General features: G+C 38.6%; 1 protein-coding gene and 1 long non-coding RNA gene across 4 annotated transcripts in view; both read right to left on the reverse strand.

Annotated features, from left to right (window-relative positions):
• robo3 (roundabout, axon guidance receptor, homolog 3 (Drosophila)) overlaps positions 1-22,022 on the reverse strand; it is a 205,275-nt gene that overhangs the window by 137,281 nt on the left and 45,972 nt on the right. The gene's annotated exons all lie outside the window — the stretch shown is intronic.
• LOC121654422 lies at positions 2,200-19,864 on the reverse strand. The gene is made up of 4 exons (XR_006012950.1): positions 19,854-19,864; positions 12,488-12,493; positions 10,553-10,557; positions 2,200-2,293 (listed from the first exon to the last, which is right to left on the reverse strand). It is a non-coding gene; the product is annotated as an uncharacterized LOC121654422 (long non-coding RNA).

Genomic DNA, 22,022 nt, shown 5'->3' on the forward strand with positions numbered 1-22,022 from the left:
TTTGTCCCTGCACAACAGTGCTGTCAGAACTAAATCTGCCCAACTTGGATTTACGACATGCATGAGTGACTCAAAGCATGAAGAACCACATGTGTATTCATGTTTGCTGTTTTTCTGTTTGTCTGACTGAGTGGGTAAAAGCCAACTCCCCTCCATCCCGTGTCTCATCATCATCTCTTCCTGCCTTTGTCTCCCACGCTCTCTAATGATGACAGGAATGACCGAGGCTCCCGGACAGCCAGGTTCCCACTTTAATGTCTGCTTGCCTTACTGCCTTGCTCATGGCTCAGGTTTCCCTCCCACCCCTGCTCTCTGATTTACAATGTCCCCCTTGGCTGATGTGGAGAGGGAGCTGGAAGCAGTGGGGGAAGGAGGGGGCATTGATTGTTCTCTTTCTCTCTCACTGTCTCTCTTTATTTATGACACCTCCAGCATGACTGGGAACAACGCAGTGACCCCAGGGACAACGTTCAACCCACAATACCCTGGTGACCATGTCTTCCAAAGCCCCATCCAACACAGCGCTGTGGCTTTCTGGCTGATCAAAAGACAATAACCCCCCCGTACCCCTCTGCCCATCACTCTTGGGGCATCAGCTGGGTTGAAGTTTGGGTGAATGAAAGCCATCACGGCATCGCACGCAAGGTTGGAGCATGAGGGGTGAATAATGGCTGCGTTTGAGAGCAAAGGGGAGAGTAGGAGGTTTAATGCATTAAGCGTAACAATGAGTGTTGCCTGCATCATATGACATCGTCCCTCAGGGAAAGCATGTCTCATGTTTTGTTTTGTTGTCTAATGTTGTTGATGGCAGCAGCAACCCGGACAGGTTAAGAGACAGAGAAAAGACCGCTCTGACGTTTCATGTTTTACCTGCTCGATCTGGATGATACAGCCAGCAGGTAAGCGTCAGCTACCTGGTTTCTAACAGATAATAAACTGATTTGGTGGCATATATATATATATATATATATATATGCCACTAATATATTCAATGAAAACAAACTCAGTGCAATGCATTTTTGTATTCCCTGTAGCTTACTTGGACTTGAATGAAAGCTGTCAATCAAATTCTGTGCCGATCGATTAATCGGGGACGGTCTTGACTGGGTCACTTGGTCATTTATTTGTGGTGAGTAGGCTGGGATAATTTATCATAAACATTTTAGGTCTTCCCAGCTGTGATGGCCACCAAAAGAATAATGGACTAACTTAACCAACGTTGCTGTCCTGCTGCTGTAGTGTCATTAAAAACATATTAAATGTCCAAGGAAATTAGTTGTCTCCTTGGTAACCATGTAAATGGAGGAGATGGAAGATGTTTTTTCTTCTAAAATGAGGTTAATATTGTAAATGGTCTGGTTTTAATCCAAACCTGAATTTTTCTTCCAAAACTGAACCAGGCATTTATTTTTTCTAAAAACAAAAGTAATGAATTATAAAGAAATGCAGCAAAACAAAGAAACAGAAGCTCACATTATCGGAGTTATATTAAACCATCAGGGTTTATAATACAACATATTTCTCATTTTATTTAGGAATATGTTGTTCCATCTGCAAAGGAGCATAAACTAACTCTTATTTTAGAAGCAGTCACATATGTTGGGCTGCCAGTTGGTCCCTGATGTCGGTGATGTGTGGAGAAATGTTGCTATGGTAACAGAGACTTGTATCAACACCAAGCGCATCAGACTGCCCTCATAAAAAGTAAAGAAAAGTTTTCTGTAAATAACCAGAATTTGATTTACCCACAAGTTGATGCAGCGCTGATATGCAGGAGGACATTTTTTACATCCTCCAGTAAATCAATATGTATCTCGCTCTTACAGATAAACAAGAACAACAAAACCAAAAACAAGCCGAGGTGTGAATGTAACTTCATGTATTTATTGTGTCGGAAATCAATGTCAAATTAAGACTTACTGCAAGGTGCAAAAATCTTCAGTCACCCTTCATTTATTCATATTTTATAAGGAAAATTGGATTTCAACATAGCCTGAACCTCTTGGATAAACTTTCTGTTAGTTTAGACTCCAGGAATAGTTCTCCAGGCTTCTTGAAGAATTTTCCAAAGCTCTTTTTTGGATGTTGCTGTTTTCTATCCAGGTGATCCCACACTACTTCATGTTAAGGTCAGCACTCTGAAGAGGAGTCATCCCTCCATCAGACCTGTTGCTACTGATCTTCAGTCCAGTTCTTGTGTCATGTGGCATACCTCAGCCTTTTCTCCCTGGTTCCCTTCTTTAAGAATGGCATCTGGACAGCCACCCTTCCATGGAGACCATTTCTGATGAGGCTTCAGCCAACATTTGATGGACTAACTGAAGGTGCTCATGCATCTCTCAGGTCTCGACTGTTTCAGGTCTTTGCTGAACTTCATGCAGATGCTGTTGGTCTGATCCTTGATCCTGGTTCTTCACTTTTCTAGTTTTCTCAAATGTTTCACTGCACACCGTGCTGAGATATGCCAAGTTTTCAAAAATCAGATGGCAACTAAAGAAACTGGAACAAAATATGTGTCTTTGTGACAAGCTGCTTGTCTAAAGATCCCATTTAAATGGGTTCATTGGTAAGTTTTCTTTTATGTGTCGCACTAGTTCATCCCTTGAATTAGGAGCCTTTTTGCTTAAAAGGTTCATAGGTCAGAGTTAAGTGGCTTGGTAAACTGACAGGTACAAGGATTGGACTGAAAATAGGTGAAAAAACAGGAAATGTTTAAGGAAAAACTTTAAAAGTCCTTCATTTAATTCTAGAGAACAAAGTCTGGCAGCAAAAGATAAAAAAGATGAGAGGCAGTAAAAAATCTTTTTCATGCCTAATGTTTGTTTACATAGGAATATTTTCAGCTACTGGATAATTAGATTTAATTACCATTTAGGTCTCACTTCATTAGTATTTAAATACCCAAGTGCAACCAATCAATTCAAATTAACAAAGATTAACTGTCTTCTGCCATAAAACAAATCTGTGTGTCACAAATACTTTACAGACACAATAGTGTCTTTAAAATTATTATAATTTTTGTTTAAGTCTGTTTTCATCTGTCTAGGTTATTTAAGGATCCAGAAGTTTTCCTGAGCAAATGTCCTCATATAAAAGTCCTCCCTTGAACAGCAGCACTGAGTCAGCGACTCATGTCAAGACATGAGCTAACAAAGTGCTAATGCAGGTAATGACCTATCTACAGTTGTTAAATGGACTGTGCGTAATGAGCTGTCGGGGCAGTAAGTGCCGTGCACACCTGTTTGACTGAGCTTTAGAGCAGGTGGACAGGCCGAAGAGCAGAGGTCTGACTGTGAAGTCTGCAGGAAGCACTTGGTAGAGGCTGTTGTGCAGACTGCGGAAGCAGGTCCTCAATAAATGCAACAACTGATATGAATCAAGCTTACAGCTGCTCGTGCATCTGTTGCCGCACATTATTTACACTCCATTACCCCAGTCCTGTGGATACGGGCATGACAGAGTTTGTACATCCAGTCTGTATTTTAAAGGCAGGCAGGCAGAGGACAGGTATTTCAGACAGACTTCTACTACAGTGGATATTTTAAGCTCAGATTAAAGGTTTTTAAACTTTCTTTTGTAATTAATTGAAAAAAAAAACCCACATGGAGATATCTTACCCCAAGTATAAAAATAACAAGAGCTTGAATTTGCATATATCCCAGAAGATGGGCTTCTGAGGAATTAACACCCAGAGATGACCATTTAGCAAAGAAAATGAAAGCAGCAAAAGAAAATGTCCAGCGAGCTGAGAATTTTGATGAGGACCCTCCAATTAAATCTTTCCTCATTCTGATGCAGACCCTCAAACAGTTTCAAGATGAGCAAGCTTTCCATGGGAATGATTACAAGATGAGCTCAAGGCTGAAAATTTTAAAACATCATACCAGCTTCAACTGATAACACTAAACTGCATAAAGGGATTTCTGCAGCTGTGTACACCTGCAAGTGTTCAGCTGTCATGTTTAACAAGCAAAAGTCCATAAGTAACTTAACAGGGCATAAAAGTGGAATGTAAACATGACTTATGTGTGCTCTTTGTTGGACGCTAATGGAAGGAAAAGAGGCACTCAGCATGCATCAAAGCGAGGTAAGGTCAGAGTCAAGAGCAGGATGTACATCTGCAGGCAGATAGATGATAAACAGAGATAAGCTTGGATAAGTTAGAAGAGCCTTTGAATGCCAGCGTGTGTTGACTCCAGTCCCCATTCTTAACATTTCCACTTCACGCTGTAGCAGCATGGAATTAAAATGGTAAACCCACAGTGAACAAGTCATGCGAGCGTTTGTAGCACGGAGGCCAAGCTGCGTGGGCGCAGAGAAGCGAGCTTCGTCGGATGATCTCAGCCGAGATGAGATGTATCTTGAGAGATGATTTAAACTGTAGCATTGAAGATCATCACAGCAGTGGGAGTATGCAGTACAAAGATGACCTGCTGCGCATGAAACATGGACTAATGGGACATTATGCGATGAAGATGGCTATTTTTACCAGCCACGATGGCAAACTACAGCTGGTATTGTTCTTATGTTATTTTTGTATGTGTGTTCTTGTTTCTTTTAACTCATTAGGACCTTCTGCTGAAGTAACTGACTTTTTCAGGAGCGGTAGTCATTATTTAAAGCAAGGCCGAGTTGTAATGAGGCAGAACCTCATTTCTGGCATTTAGGTGAGGGTTTGATTAAGCTGTGAATTGATATTAATTTGATATGCACAGTAACAATCAAAGTTAAAAGAAAAAAGCTATAAAAATATAATCACACCAGCAAAAGGTGTTAAATGTAATTTGTTTTTGTTAATTTCCCTCTGAGGAAATCTTATAATGCCTAAATTCAACTGAATAAAGTAAAAAAAAAAGTTAATTTGATTAAAAGAGTTTTATTGCAACAAATAAAATAGTAAAAATTATGTCTCTTTAAAACTCACCAGTTCTTTTGTAACCATTCTTATTTTTGTGTTTTTTCTTTTCAAGTTTGTTCATTACTGTGTTTTTATTTTATTCATATTCTGTACTTCTATTTTTTTGTAAGTTTTTCTATTTGCCACCAATTTTCAAAGCAACCGCTAATTCTTTCCACCGTAACTTATTTCTTGTGTTTTATCTTATTTTACTTTAGCTTTTTGTCTTTATTATTTTTTTATTTCTTTTTAAAGTTTGTTTTAATATACTTTTTAATGCTTCCTGCACCCCGCTGTAAGGCTTTTAATGTTACAGGTAAGGCACTTTGTCTTGTGCAAAAATGTGCCACACAAAAATATTTGCCTTACCTAAGATTTGTTTATCTTTATCACATATAGGTCCATAGCGCAACAATAAAAAAAGAAGAAAACATATAACAAATTTACATCCAGAGGACATAGCGGTGCAATATACTTTAGAGCAACATCACATAAGTTTCTGAGCTTAAACTTCTTTTCCTGATGCATTTTGATGGCTAATTAACGTTTATTAAACACTTTCCTAAAGCCATCAATGCCCTGCCGCATCACAAAGCTGAAAAGCTTTTTTCTCCAGCCTGGGGCATCATGTGACAGCTGCAATTTGTTTTGTAGCCCTATATCGGACACTATCAACTGGATATCAACACATTGGTCATTTAGGATATGCACCATGGTTGATTCAGCAAAAAAACCCAAGGGGGCATTGTCTGAGAAAGCAAGGAAAAAGAAGTAAAGTAACAGAGCAAGAGATGAGATAGGAGTTCAGCATTGAGTTATGGGAGTTGTCTTGGATGCAGGGGGGAGAGGGTGGGGGGACTGGGTTGCTGTTTTGTTTAGAACGTTTTTTTTTTGTTTGTTTTGTTTGCTTGTTTTTGGGGTTCTGTTTAGTTTTTTGCTTTTTAATTAATGTCAATGTTCTTCTTGTCTTCGTGTGTGTCTTCATTTAAAATTATGAAATTAAAAAGTTGATCATCAAAACACTGAACTGACTTTTACTCCCTGGAGAGAACTCAGAGAAGAGACAGGATGTAAGATGAATGCTGAATTAGCTTTCATTAGGGAACAGGAAAATGTTAAAATCTGCCCAAAATTCAGTAATGTAAATCCTTCTTACTTCAGTCTAATCAAAATATCACTCTTCTTTGCAATACATTGATTTCACACTTATGGAAAATACCAAACTAAACTAACATAAATCATCTGCATAAGTTGTTAATTGTGGTACCTCTAACTACATATTGTGTTACACAGTTATTATTTTTCAGTACTTTTTTGAAAAATAAGTCTGAGAGCTGGCTCATTTTGAAACTGCTACGTCCTCTGCTGTGGACCAGTGTGTCTATGACACATTGTAAAACACTATATAATATACTATGTGTCTATATAACACATTCTGATGTGAGACTGGGTTAGCACTAAGTGAAGAGTAAACGGTTTTCTCTGGATTTGTTGTATTAAAGATCACTATGACCTTCCATCACTCATGCTGCAGACTCAGACTCATTCAGTCGTTGCCCTGCACAGCAGCTGGTGTTGCCCATCACATTCTACACATTCCCACCAAGGCCATATACTCACACTGGCAGCAACAAAAAACACAGCAAAAAAGAGACAAATCCAAACAGCTTGCATAAGTAGCCTGATGTTTTAACACCTGATGTGGAACAACTCTAAAACCTGATGCAGATTTTTACAAGCTTACAGCAAGAAAACATGAACACATAACAGCCCGAATGGAGCAGACACAGACATCACAAACCAGTGTGAGCATGAAACCTTGTTTCATGTCTAAAGATAAAACCGTATCTCTCTCTCCAGCTACTCATTGATTTAAGCCCGATCCGCCACTCAGCTGAAACGCTTGCTGTCAGTCAACAGCTCATCACTGAAACTAGGCTGTAAAAAGAACCGTAAAATCATCACCAGAGGCTTTAAGCACACCAGCAGACGTTTACAGCAACTTACATGTTTTCTTTTTCAGGTTAAAACAGAGATTATTTTATCAAAAATGCTGGGAAAATGACATGCACAGATGAAGAAACAGGCTGGTTTTCCCCTCTCACTGGACTGACAACAGCCAGCACAGCTCCTGACACTTTCCAGAGCTGACGATGACAAAGAGAGCCCTTGCTGCTAATGGCAGGCATCATTAGCTTTGTAGAGAGTCATCAGTTTCTATCCTTCATGTTTTCATTTGAACTGACTTATGATATTGTGATAGTCTGCTCGTTAACACAAGGAATCTGGAGCCTGAGAAAACATCCCAGCTATGAAATCAGCCAATTATCTGCCAGTGTTTTCTTTCTGGACAGACACAGCAGCACTGCCAACAGCTCATTAGGAAATGACTGGCCTCGTCTCCCGAGCTGTCCTCCATTTTGATATCCAAAACAAGCCAGGGGTGACCAAAACTTACAGCCAAGCAGTCACTTCAGTTCCCCGTAAAGAAACACATGATGAAGCTACTATAAAGAATCCAGCAGAAAATTAGAAAATTTTTCTTTGAAATTTGGCCAAACAAACGTGAACACCTAGAAAACTGAGCATAAGTTTATATTCAACCGTTTACTAACGGCTGACAGCAGTATTAACAAAGTAAAAGAAAACATACAAATAAATATATATTTGCTTGCCAAAACCTCCATGAATAAAGCAAAGCTGTATAATATTTGTTCTCTATATTGATTAACCCCACTGTGATGATTGGTGCTAATGTTAGCTAAAATCTGTGTTCGAGTTCAGCTGCCTGCTTTCCCCTGCAAGGATACCTCACATATATAAACGCTTGGAAAAGTCAAGTTCAGGCATCATCTTAAATCTGATGCAATGTTTGGGGCCAATGATGCATTTAGATTAAAAAGAAAAAAATGCTAATAGCATAGGGAAGCGTAGAACTACTTTACACCACAGAGGCTGCAAAGATGATTATTGAGTGTGGTGGTGCTGCTGAATTATAAATAGAAGCTGTTCTACCACACTAATCAAGTTTCTGTGGGAATAAAGGATTGACAGCAAGATGTGGGTATGTTGGCTTGTGCTGAAGGAAAAGCTCGGAAGGTCATGGTGTGCATAACAAATCCTCCAATCCAAACAGCCATATAGTCCGTTACCCGTAAACATGACCCATGTGAGGGTTTCCACCACATCGTGTTGCATGCTAACAGCAAATGGAGCCAATATAATTATCAACTGTTTATTTATGAACAAGCCACAAAGTCCAAGGAAGGAGGAAGGCGATGACGTTTCTAGAAGGAACTGTCAAGGACTTGAGAACAAACCCAAGATACATTGTTTTTCTAGCCAGATGTCATCAAAAGTATATTTTTCCAATTGTTCAAAATATCATGGTCATGTATAAATGTGAGACACTGTTCTTGTTTTTAACTTGCATTGTCAGAGTTATGGTGCTTTTAGAGGGCAATCTTTCCTGAGACCACCCTCTCAGAAAATAAAGTGCCTAATTGTACCTTTAGGGGTACAAAGAAAAGTCACTATAGTGACCCTATAGGGTGGTACCCTCTAAAGTACTGTTGTTAAACCTTTAACAGTCAGTACTTATTTGTATCCTCAGGGTACGACCAGTGACAATCTTTTGTACCCCTAAAGGTACAATTAGGCACTTTATTTTTGAGGGTACAATGGTCTGTTTTAAACAAACCCTGGACCAATTTCATGGATAGTACAGTTAGTTTGGAGTAGTAAGAACAGTCATTGGCAACTTGGTGCGGACCAAAGAAGTGGAGTCAGGTCCACTTGAAAACCAGAGGTCTCAGTTAATTGGTGAGCTGCTGCAGAGCCAAAGATTTAGAGATTTATGTCTGGAAACTCAATGAAAATAAAGACTTAAGTAAAACAGCTAAAACACTGAGAGCAGGTTACAGTTACCACTGAGTCGATGCTTTCACACAATCACAATGTCATCGTATACATCCTGATTTCAGTCCAGTCAAATCAAGATAAGTTGTACAGGTATATACCAGTGAGATTTGTATATTTGTGTAGGTTTTCAATCAGATTTTTTTTTTTTTTGCATTTTTGGGGCTGTTTGGTAAGGAAGCCTTTATGATCTCAAGGGCCTCTCAGGAGCATTTTGGTAGAAAAAAAAACAGGGAAACCAAGACTATTTTCAAGAGGAAAAAAACATCCATTATCCATTGTTTTTTTTTAATGTAAAGTTATTTCATTTACTTATATTTTCATACCACTGACTTTAGAGTCTTAGTGAGGCTAATTTCCCTTGTGTTTCCAGACAGGGCTGGAATGTTGAAAAAGGCCAGGGCTCTGATACAATGTCTAAATTAAATGAGATACTATATTTATTCATTCATTGGTATTGATTCAGGGCATGTAGCCAAGGTAAAGCCATGTGCCTGACCCTTTACTCAACAGACACATCCACACATGCAATCATCAAGCCAATGAAATGAGCAAATGATTTACTACACACCATCCAAATAAAAGGAGACGCAAAGCCTAGAGACTGAGCTGATGTGTGGCACTGAGCTGGTCCTCATGACCTGCCACATCATGCATCTAATCCACCTTCAACACACTGAAATATATTCTGGTAAATATAGCCTCGCCCTCCACGTATGCAGTACTGAACTGGAACCAACAGGAGTGAGCTGCTGACTGAGCCTGGCTGCTCTCAGCCCAATTAAATGAGGCTCATAAATAACATTAACAATGGTGTACTCCCTTTAGGCATTGTGGTAATCAGCCTAAAGACGCCAGGGCACAGAGGTAACCACTCACACACACACAAACAGGTATATGGTTGATAAACACAGAAAGTATTTGCTATTATCTTAGCCAGCATGCATGTTCACGTGATGATAATCAGTGGATTACATGATAAGCCGATGTTTGTTTATGTCTGATCAGTTGATGTGAAGCCATACGTTGCCTGAGGTGATAAATCCGCCAATAAATTATTGGGAAAAAAATAAATAAAAAATGACAGCCTAAAATAGTCAACTTGTAAGATTTTTTGTGTTAAGCAAGGAGAAATGTACCCCACCCTCATCACTAAATGAAGGAAGGCTAAATATATTCTACCCCTGGAGTAGCTAATGAGCCATCTGGGACTGCAGATCTCCAGAGTCTGTGTACAGTGGCTAGTTTATTTGCATCTTTGTTTGACTGCCTCTCCAATGTTGTGCAAGGCCGATTGCTTACTCACAATCCCCCCAAATACAGTGCATATTGAATCCTTGTACTTTCAGTAGTCTCTCAGGATAAATTGGCTGAGGCTTATGCATACAGTTAGCAGCTATTTTAATTAGCTGTTGTTTTCCAGCAAGATTATGAAGGCTTTCTACTGTATGAAAATAGACAAAAGTCACACACAAAACACACCAAAAACACACACATAAAAAATGAATGGGACTGTTGCCACAGTGCTGAGTGTAATTGTCAAATTCAGAATCCCAGATGGCCCTCCATGGCCCTGGGCCCCCTTTGCTTTCACATCAGTGGCACATAAACACATCACATCATTCACTCCTTACTCATTAGATACCACCTCCCCTTTTTATTCTTTTGCTTGTCTGCTTAATTCCCCATGCTGTTCACTTTAAATTTGTGTATGACTGTGATTAAATTTTAATACACGCTGCCTCTGCTGTGACCTTGGGGCAGAATCTGTCCCTCGTCAGCTTTAAAAAAGGGAAATTAGCAAAACTGTGTAGTTTCTTATGGATATAGTGAGAGTGGCTGGCTTTGGTTTGGAATACAAGAGTTTATATTGAGGGTACACGTTTAACATTCATCAGAAAAATATTAAATAACCTGTAGATTCATTGGATTCAGCCAAATGTGAGTCATTGTTTCCCTCTCCAGTTCTCTTATAAAGTCCAATAAGCAGAAATTCCAGTTTTAATATGAATATCCAACCAATCTGCTGTATGAGGATGTAGCAATCATGTGCATATTGCAAATTTCATCCCGTAGAGATGATCTACTCCAGCACAAGTGGATATGCAAAAAATTAAATTGTGTCCCAATTTTACAGAAAAACAATGATGTGTGTGCTCATGCATAAAGCGTCTGTTTGGGAAGCTATTTAACCCCTGACACCCGACTCTACACGCATGTGTTGCACACAGACGCACATGTCATCATTCTCCGCTGCTTCCTCTTGAGCTCCCTCGAGGAGGCTCCATTGATCAGAGAGGAATCTTGCTAATTGGACCTGAAACGAGGAAGAGGAGTGGAGCAAGGAGGTAGGAAACACTCGAAGAGAAGAAGGGAATGTGAAGAGGCAGTTTGACTTGTTGCTCTGCGATGGATAGCAGAACATGACAGAGCAGATGAGTTAACAACAAAGGGATTCGCACATGTGAGCAAATCGGAGGAGGGAGGAAAAAACATAAGAGAAAAGATGTGATCAACTGGGGAAAGAACAAAAAAAGCTCATTGGAATTGCATGGAGTGGGAGGAAACAAAGGCTTGGAGTGATTTGACTCCAATCACCCCCTGAACATTTCAGCACTCCAGGGATTTAATTAAAATAAGCTATTATATTTTTCTCAACATCACCGCTTCCCCTTTGCTTTCCCCTTTAAAAATACAACATCTACTGGTTACTTCACTAAACCACTTTAGCTGCAGGTTTGATGTTTGGTTAACATCTTAATAAAGCGAAAAAAAATCACATAATCTGTCAACGGAGACTCAGATGGATTAATTCCTGCAGCGAGTTAAGCTTTTGCATGATTTTCACCTTGCATGTTAATCCTTTAAATTCTTCTGGTTGTTTGTTTGTTTTTTTGTTTGTTGGTTTTTTCAAGTCCAAAGTGAGATTTCCCAGAATCTTAACTCACAAACAAATCTGACATTATTCACTTCAATCTGAACTTTGACTGACTCTCTAAGGCCCATGCTGAGGGCAAATCTGATTTAGACAAATGTCAGCGAAGAAATCACCCTGCTGAGCTTCTGTCTAAAACACTGTAAATTTAGCAGTTAGTGGAGATATACGAGTTAATAAACACATTACATTATTACAGCCATACAGAGCAGAACTATAAGAGAAGTTATGGGAAGAGATTTTTAATCAAAGGGAAATTTAAATGCAAAGTAGTCAAGGTGTAGCAAGAGAAAATGACACACCGTAAACAGCATTAAAGAACTGTGCAAGCTAAAAATACAATTAAATCTTTTCATAAGGTAAAAAAAAATCTGTTTAGTTTCTCACTTTTGTTGATTTTACAAATAAATATACCAGCAGATTAAGATTCTCATGGTGTCAAGAATACGTGCTGAGTATTTTACATGTTTAAACATAGAGAAAAGATGTGAATGGACACGTTTATGCATCCATGGAGGTTTGAATCTTTCAGTTTTAGCAGATAATCTGTGTGAGACTTCCTCACCACAGCCTTTAAATGTTAAGAGTTTTCAAAACGACCAGAAGCAAGAATCACTATTCAAGCAGAGCTTGACTGAAGATGTCTCTTAAGTTCTGTAGCTTTAGGATTCAAAGGTTTTCTACTGAGGCGAAACTCATGGCAGCTCAAACGATGGTAAATGAGTAGATAAACTCACTTGCCACTCAAGACAACTTTCTAAAGTTCAAACTAAGCATCAGAATGAGGAAGAAAGAATAATGCATCAGGAAACAAAGCTCAGATCATCTCCAGCTGCTTTCTAGAACATGACATTGAGTTGACTGAACTCCAACGGCCTCCACAGTCACCAGATCTCAGTCCAGTATAGCAGCTTTGGGATGTGGTGGAACGGCAGCTTCTCATCATGAATGCAGCAGATAAATCCTACAAAACCACAAAAGAGGCGGAAACTCTTCATACACTAACGTTAATGTTTTATATTCTCAGGCTATGTCCACACAAAACCAGGTATTTTGAAGGTGGTGATGTGGCACCTTCCTCAGAAGACATGTTAGCCAATCAAAAGGCTCCATTGCCAGTGAAAACAAAAACGCCAGTCCTTCTATCCACACATAAATGACACTGCAGAATTATCCAAAGGTCTTCATCCTTCAAAGTACTTGTTTTCAACGTTTTTCAGTGCCCCCAAACTGTGTTGGCATCTGAACACAAGGTCTAAATACCCATATGTGTGGATAAGGCCTCAGCGTGCACAACACCTAAGATAAAATTAAACGTCTGACTGAAGATCAATAAATCCAAATTTTATAAAAAAAATGGATTTTGCCATTAGTTGCCATTAATATTGTTACAAAACAAGCCTCCCATATTAGATGTAACCTATATTCAAAACAAAATGTAACTAATTTTCCCCAATATCAATTCCTCCCTGCTTATCAGTGATGCTTTTCTGATACAAAGCCTGGACCTGCTACAATAAATCAGACCAGAAACATGTTATTAAAGGAAAACTGGGTGGTCCAGTGGTTACAGACTTATCTCATAACCTTTGTGTCAGCACATATCTGCCCCACTCAAGTGACCCTGAGCAAGTTACTGAATCCTAAGCAGCACCTGCCTATGAGCTAGCTCTGCTTTAAGAATGGGCCGAGTTGTTTTGAGGACAATAAAAAGAAAAAACATAGTATTTTGTTACTGTTAAACAGATGTAGCAAGATTAACTATAAATGGACAGACATCATGGCTAAATTTGAACAGTTTGCAACTGTCTAAGGCTTTAATGCAGTTAGATAAGGTTTCAGTTAAAGTTTGACAGGACAGGTGCTGGAATTGTCTTCAGTTTAACTTGTTCTAGGAGCTGCATAACTGAATTTGTAGCCCAATCATATTTTTTCTTATTCCCTGCTCTGCCAGGGGACTGCAGATGTAAATTAGCCAAAGGCTAACGCTGGTACAATGCATCAAATGGCAATATTTATATTTGAACTGTTGTTTTTTATTATGTGAATCATTTCTGCACTGCTGCGAATCACTGCTTCAATCCTGCATGAAAAGTGTTATATAAATAAAGTTTGAGGCACATTCCAATCACATGCATCACACACTGCGCTTAGGGCACCAAGCGCAAAAAAAAAACCGGCTGATGATTAATCATAATCACAGCATATTACAGCCCTCTGAATGATGAAATGTGATCCAGTGTTGTTGATGACTAATTTAAAGGAAGACACAGACTGTTGTGGGATTCAACAACAAAAACAATCAAACAAAAAGCTCTGCTATTAGCCGCTAGCAGCTGTAACATCGGCCCGTACCGACTCACTCCCTCCTCTTTCCACACAAACAGAAAACATGAGGAGAACCTCCCCCCTTAACTTACAGCCAATCAGAGATTTTAATTAAGACGCGTCATCATGCACTGCATTGACTCTCACCACAGTCACCACTACAGTAACAGGATATTTTTATAGCAGCTGAACTGATTCTGTGAGCACAGTAACAATCTTAACATGACAGCTACATGTAATATGTCACTGTCTGTTACAATATGAGCTATACTGACTGATTAAAACAATACAAAACTAAAATATTTATTGTTGATCATTTGATTTTAATTAGGCTTACTATAAAGGCAAAGGCAAATTTATTTGTATAGCATATTTCATGCACAAGACAATTCAAAGTGCTTTACATAAATCATTACAGCAGGGTGCAGAAAGCAATACAAGTGCATTAAAAATAAATAAATAAATAAAATAGAATAAAATAAATAAAGATTAAAAGAAATGCAATTAATGAAATAAAAGCAGAAGGAATATGCTAAAATAAAATAGACAATATGAGTCTCTTCTACTGGTCTGTCCTATTTGATTGCCTCAAACTGCATTATTATTATTATTATTATTATTATCATTATTTTTATTATTATGGTTTTATGGTTTGTTTTTTTGTTGTTGTTTCTTTTGTTTTTATCTATTTAATATTTGGCACCAGTGTCAATGCAAAAGTAGCTTTGTTAATTTATTAAGATTTTAGGTGGTGTGATTTTGTTATACTGGTGCTACTGGTCTTAGGCTACATCTGGAACTCAACTTCGAGAGTAGCTGATGGTGCCACCCTAAGCAGTTGTGCTTAGGGCACCCAAATGGCTAGCAGTGGCCCTGGTCCATTGTCCATACCTATGAAATTATTGAGGTATTCACTGAGTTAAAGAAATAATATTACAGAACAAATCTCCAACAAAAGAAAAAAGATGTCAGATGCAGTGAGCGAGCGGATTTTTGAGACATGTTTGAGTTGTTCTGAGGCAAGACGGATGTCATGCTTATTCAGGGAGGAGGTGCCGACACTGAGCTCATCAAATGGCCCATTTTCACACAGTCTGTAGACTCCAGCTAAATCTAATAAAGCTTTGTAAAACACATCACAGAGCTGTCTGAAAAAAGCTCTTTCACTCGCCGCCTCCGCTCGTTTCGGCCTAAAATTGCATGGGCACACTGCCTGAAATGGTTTGGCATGTCGAAGGCTGATACGGTGAAAATGTGCTAATTATGTGGGAGTCAAAGTGAGTTCTGAGTATCATTTGTCAGGAAATGTGGAAAAGTTAAGCGCACTGTGGCAGATAAGGCCAGTGATGTGATGGTAGGCTTGACAAAGGCCTCGTAGTTGTCATCTCATCTGATGTTGGAAGCTTTGTTTTCTCTGGCGTTTGCCTTCAAATGACTCATTCTGCCAAAACAAACTCAATCTCCTCTTTCATTCATGCATACACATGCTGCGGCTGGGCTGAAAGGCACACCAGTGTGACAACAACGGCAACACTCAAAGAAACACTGATAATTTTTCATCCCATCAAAACATTGTTTTCTCATGTGCTCAAACAATACAATCCTTTTTGAAGAAAGATTTCTCTTTCATCTGTTACTGAAGTCTAATGATTTGTAGAAGAACGGTGTTTCGATGTCTTCCTCATCTCCTGGCATCAGTGGCTGCTGTTTACAAGAGAAAGGCAGTTTACACTGATGAGTCATATGAGAACATTTAAGAATAGAACACTTAGTCAAAATGGGGAAAATGTAACGTGCATGTGGTGGTGTATTTTTTCAGATGGCTCACCAACAGTGACAGTGACTCAGACTGGAGTATGACACCAGAAACACACCCAGAAAGCAGATTTTTTTTTTTCCACACTCAGTGCATCTGTTGTTGTGTCAAAGCTTTTGGATACGCAACAAGTGTAACTGTGTTGTTGGTGCCCTGTTACAGTAGCAGCAGTAGAAATAGATGCTGGCATACCGGCGGCGTACCGCTGAGGTGCACATGACTCACATCAAGTGTTGCCTTTTGCAGATACAGAAAGTTTTTAATTTATACGTTTAAAAATATATGTTTTATTCAATGATATGTCTCGAAAGCAACAGGACTACTGACAAAAGCTGGTAAGATAACATACATCAGCTGTTTAACTACACAGAACCTTAAATTAACTGTAATATTCCTGCATTTTAAATCTTACAAGGCAAAGGGACAATCCAGGTATAAGAATAGGGGACTTAGTTTTACCATTACGTGAGATTGAACATAAACTTCACTTATAAAACACATTATAATTTTACTTTTCTAAATTTATCTGTATTACACAATTACTTTTTTACAATGGAAATGTGTTCAACCATATTTGGACATTAGTTTAGACTCTTCTGTGATGATTCTGTGGTGATTCTCACCACAAACAATGTATTCTGGCAGAGTCCTGTCCTTCGACAGAGAGTACATGTTTAGGAAATTAAAGCACTTTGGTTAAAGTCATGATGGATTTAGTTCAACAAAGTATTTTTTTTAATGTAATGTAATCAACATATAAAATATTCTAAATTAAATGTGAAATGAATATTTAAATATATTAGTAAAATAAATAAAAATCCTTAATTTGTAATGTGAAATTAATAATTCACATTTTATGAACAAAATTACTAAGAATTTTGAATTTATTTATATCATGCTATTAAAACAACATATTTCAATATTTAGAAATGATTTAAACAGGTTCTGTCTCGTGTCATAGCCTCAAGCATGTTTGTACACAGCATCTGTACATCAATAAGGGGGTACATCAACCAGGAGAAAGGTAGACCATGCTCCCGTTGCGGTATTCAGTGATTGCCTTTGGGTTATCTCTCTGGCTGCACACAGGTAGGGGAGATGAAAGGCCTTGAGGAAGAGAAATGAAAGGAAATGGCTGTAGTTACATGTGAATGCAAATTCAAGCATCCTTGCAAAAATGATGTTGCAGATGTAGATGTGAATAAAAAACAGCAGCTTGTGTACAGACAACTGTGCCGCTTTGAAACCCGGGATTTGTAGCTGTACTGTACATATCTACGTGTCTGTGTTTCTGTTTACTACAGAAGACAAAAACAGGGGGAACCTCGAGCGTCGGCTTCCCTCCTGCCTTCATGCAACATTGATTGCTTCTATTGATTGTGTCTGTCCTTCAACATGAGGGAGGCAACTCCTATAAAACACCCAAAACACTCTGAATGTCGCTCTGTCACAAATGCACACAAAGACTTCCAACCTTCATCACAACAACCCAGTATGACAGCCACGTCACAAGCATTCAGCAGTATAAAAATGAAGAGCAGACTCTCCTCCATCTTCACAACAAATACCCCCTCCCTCTTTTCTGGGTCCATTCCTTTCCCTCTTTCCTATCTCTGCAGGTAACAATGTGTGCCGAGGTCATGTAACAAAGAGTCATGGCTGTCTTGGTTTAATTTGTGTGAGGACAAGGTGGAAATCTCTTCAGTTTCAATTGCCTCTGCCATCAGGCTGTTTTCCAACAATGAAATGCGAACAGATGACCTTGTGAGGTCAGTGACCAAGAGAAAATACATTAATATTTCACGCTTCCAGGGTCGGTTCTTCGTCTTGTCTCTATCTGTCTCTTCTGAATCAGGATGGATTGCAACCAACGCTTACTGTAGAACTCAGACTGTTGAGACCAACCCGCCCTACAGACATCTCTTTTTACACATTTGTGTGCTTGGATGAAATAAAGATAAATGTGCATGCTCTATATGCCTATATGTGCACAGAGTATCTACTTTTCATTTGGAAAAATTAGGCCAAAACAAGCATGTGGACACTAACAATCACACATCCCAGTGCATTTGCTGTGAAATTGTTTGTTAATAAAAGCCAATTATCACATGAAAATGTCCTTTCCTGCGTGTCAGCAGATGCAACAAATGCATTATACATGCAAAGCTGTCATGTATGAGACCACACTCATATACACAGGGCTACCATTTATGTCATTCAATTACCAAAAACAGGTTGTAATTGTATTTAATTGAAATTTAGCCAATAACAACCCATAGCTCTGCCAAATTACTTCCCACAAAGATATCCTCGAGGGGCCACTGCTGAAGTGTGTGGTCACATGCTACAGGCATGTCAAAAAATTACCCATGGGAAGGAATTAGATTTAGCAGCAAACCAGTTAGAAATTAGCATATCCAGATGTAGCCAGCTTAATTTGATTGCATTGCTTTAATTGGATTTCATTGGCTGTGCAGCTATAGCCATAAAACTAGAGGCCTGGACTTCACAGAAGACTGCACAAGGATCACCATCACAGCTCTGGGACAATATCAAACCAATATGAGTTGGGAATGTTAATGAAGAGAGCAGTATTACACAAGGCCCGTCTGTGTGCTTGCCAATTATAAAGCTTCATGACAAGTGTGGTGACAGAACTCCAGAATGGTTATGTCCTTATTTAGACACTGAAGGACTGATGTTGGATTGCTATGAGACTTGTAGTGGTTGTTCTTATATTTCTGTCCAGTCTTCCTGTAATATGTTTCACACTTTGCACAGATGGGTGTCTTTGTATTACAAGCTGTACAGAATTTATTTATGGTTAGTATTTATCAGTGTAACTGAAAAGGCTGTCAGTAATGGTCTGCCATATATTGTACGGCTGAGGATGATAATAAAATGCAAATTATTAGATCATTTTAAAGGAAAACAGCTCACACAGTTTGCCTTTAAATAGATGTGGAGCGTCAGTGAAATAAGACAATCTTCAGTTCTATTGAAGTGATTTATTGTTGTCTCATTTGATTTATCAAACTGCATGTTGTTTTCTTAGATAAGTAGTTCTCAAACTGGGGGGCGTGGCAACATGACAGGGACTGGGAAAATGTAGTAGACAAACTAAAGAGAGCCACATAACTGGTTGTCGGTATGTTTGTTATACATATATCCAGATAGATTATGAACACTGTTTGAATCCAATGCTTTATTATTAGGCATATACAAGAAATACCTTTAATTAAATGTAGCAGATACTGACATGTACACGATGTATCATTTAGTTTGTTGTAATTGACAACACTGACATACATTTTCCTTATTGAAATTTATTGTATCATATTCTTGTACACAAGCATTGGCTGCATCTGTTACTGCAGGCTATAAAAATCTTTAATATGAAATATGATAATAAAGTTAAAGCCAATTCAGGTCTAAAACATACTGTTTGTTCACCAGACATTCTTGGCAGGTAGTAAAATCACAACAATGCAGAACTAACATTAAGAGTAGTTGCTGTTAGCTAACAGTGACTAGCATTAGCAGGTCTGTTAGCACCATAACTTCTGGCTCCAAATTCACAATGCTGCAAGTTGACCATGCTTGTATTCCACTACTTAATGGATAAATGTTTTGTGTTTTGATTTTCAAAAACCACCACAGAAGGGCTGACTGACAACATGGTGGACCATAAAGTAAACGAAGACAATTTGCATATACTTAAAGCCATATTTACCTCAGCTAACCTTTAGAATGTATACATGGACTAAACATGGAGAGACAGCATTTAACTGTTACGCTGCAAACCACCAGTGGAGATAAAACTTTCACTAAATTTAGACACGTTTAAATCCAAGTTAAAAACATTTCTTGCACCTTTGCATGAAATCTGCACCATTTGTTTTAACCTAGCTGCTGTTGACTGTGGCTTACTTTTAATCATTTTAATTTAATTACATTACATGATGTTGTTATGATTTCATTATATTTTTTTGCAGTATCTTAATATGATTTTGTGTCCCTTTATATTCTTTTATGTACTTTTTTTTAATGCTTTCATACATTTTATGTGAAGCACTTTAAATGTGCTATACAAATAAACTTGCCTTGTCCAACATAGTCCAGCAAAGATGAAAAAAATTAAATTTAACAACTTTTTTCTTGCATAATTCAAAACACGAACAAAACTCCAACCTCGCTAAACAGTATACAAGACAAAAGTATATTTTTTGTATTTAATCATGGTATGTTTTCCTACTGTTTCTCATCCTAGTCTCTCATTACAGGTTCAACAGCTTGATAAATGCTGTAAATTTGTGAAAGTACTAGTTATTGAGCACATAAGCTAGAAAACCAGATCAAGGTGCTTTATAGCATTAATTAGTGCTGTGAAAAGAGTTATGGTGCTAAAACAGAAACAAACTGCAGCTGTAGATCTCAAACTTAAACATTGTTCCAAAAAAACGACAAATTATTTGAGCCATTTAGCACCAACATTCTGTGTAAAAGACTTCTTTAATGCTGATATTAGACCCTCACACCTGTTAAATACGAACATCTTGTCTATTTCTCTCGGGAAATCTTGTCACATGACTGGAATCACACTGGAAGCACAATAAAACAAAGGTTTTTCTCAATTTTACAAACATTATCATAAGACTTTGCACTATGGAGCAAATATTGATGTGACTTTGGGTTGTATGAGCAGCAGCTAATGACCTCACAGTGGAGTCCAACATGCTCTTATACTACGGCCCAGCAGGCAACTTCCCATTTGTTTCGCTTGACCGTGACTAAAGACCAGTGGTCATCTTCCTACAGAGTCTTCCTCCAATCATTACTATGTAAATAACAGCAAAATACACATTTGTAGCTGGAACAAGGGCACAACAGACGGCAGGATGCAAAAAATAAAAATTGGATAGGAAAATGAAGGAGGGGAAATAAATGTACATAGGGGGCTTTGAGGCCAAGCGCTGCTGTTTTTAATTCCAGATGATTACCTTCAAGTTTGGCTCGAGTCCAGCCAGACATGCACTGAAAAAGATAGCAACCCCCGCTAGTCTCATTAGCCCTCTCAGCTGCTTTGGTGACATTTTGCACCTCATCCAAACCTCCAGCGTCTCTCCGAACTGCAGTCACTGCCAGAACACTTCAAACACACGAACAGTAATTTAGTCCAATCTTAGCCCCTTCTGAAGCCATAATGGAAGTCTCCCTCCAACACACACATAACTGAAATGATTATGTGTGCTTCTGTGTGTAGACATGCATTTGTTTTCTTTACGTTTTTACCTCCCACACATACCCAGCACCATCTCCACCAGCCAAAATGGCTGCTGTGAACAAAGAGATGGTATTCCATTAGTGGAAATGGGCAATCTAGCTGCTGCTGCAGTAGCTGAGGGCGGCTTTACACAAGTGCTTTTTCATGAATAACAAATTAGCCATTACCTGGTGACTGCAGGTCCAACAAGTGTGTCTATTGTAAAAAACAATAGCACTCAACAATTTTCATTTAAATAGAATTTGCTGTTTAAAGTTCGTAAACACTACAGAGGAGTTGTTAGGTTCTAAAATTACATTTGTTTTTCATATGAAATGGCACAAATACATGTTTTTTTTAACAAGTTATCATTTTGCTCTACTGGAGTTTTTCTACTTGAAAATGTGCTTTGATTTAATTTGTTAGACATCTTCAAATTTGTAACAATGCTGAGTGTGTTACATACACACTCACCATACACGATTAAGTGAATTATGATTAAGTGACTGCAAAACACTGGCCATTGTCTAGGTTCATCTTATAGTGCCGTGTTGGACCCGTTTTTGCCCTCAGAACTGCCTCATTTTTCTGTGTAATTTATTCAACAATGTATTGAACCTTAGAGATTTTGCTCCATATTGACATGATAGCATCACAGTTGCTGCAGATTTGTCAAATGCACATTTATGGGCGGCAGTGGCTCAGGCGGTAGAGCAGGTCATCCAATGATCGGAAGGTCGGCGGTTCGATTCCCGCTCCCGCAGTCATCTGTCGTTGTGTCCTTAGGCAAGACACTTAACCCTCCTTGCCTCCAGTGTTGGCATCGCTGGTGTATGAATGTGTGGATGAATGGTCGGAGAGGCCG

Source organism: Melanotaenia boesemani, chromosome 15, assembly GCF_017639745.1.
Source record: "Melanotaenia boesemani isolate fMelBoe1 chromosome 15, fMelBoe1.pri, whole genome shotgun sequence".
Taxonomy (NCBI): Eukaryota; Metazoa; Chordata; class Actinopteri; order Atheriniformes; family Melanotaeniidae; genus Melanotaenia; species Melanotaenia boesemani.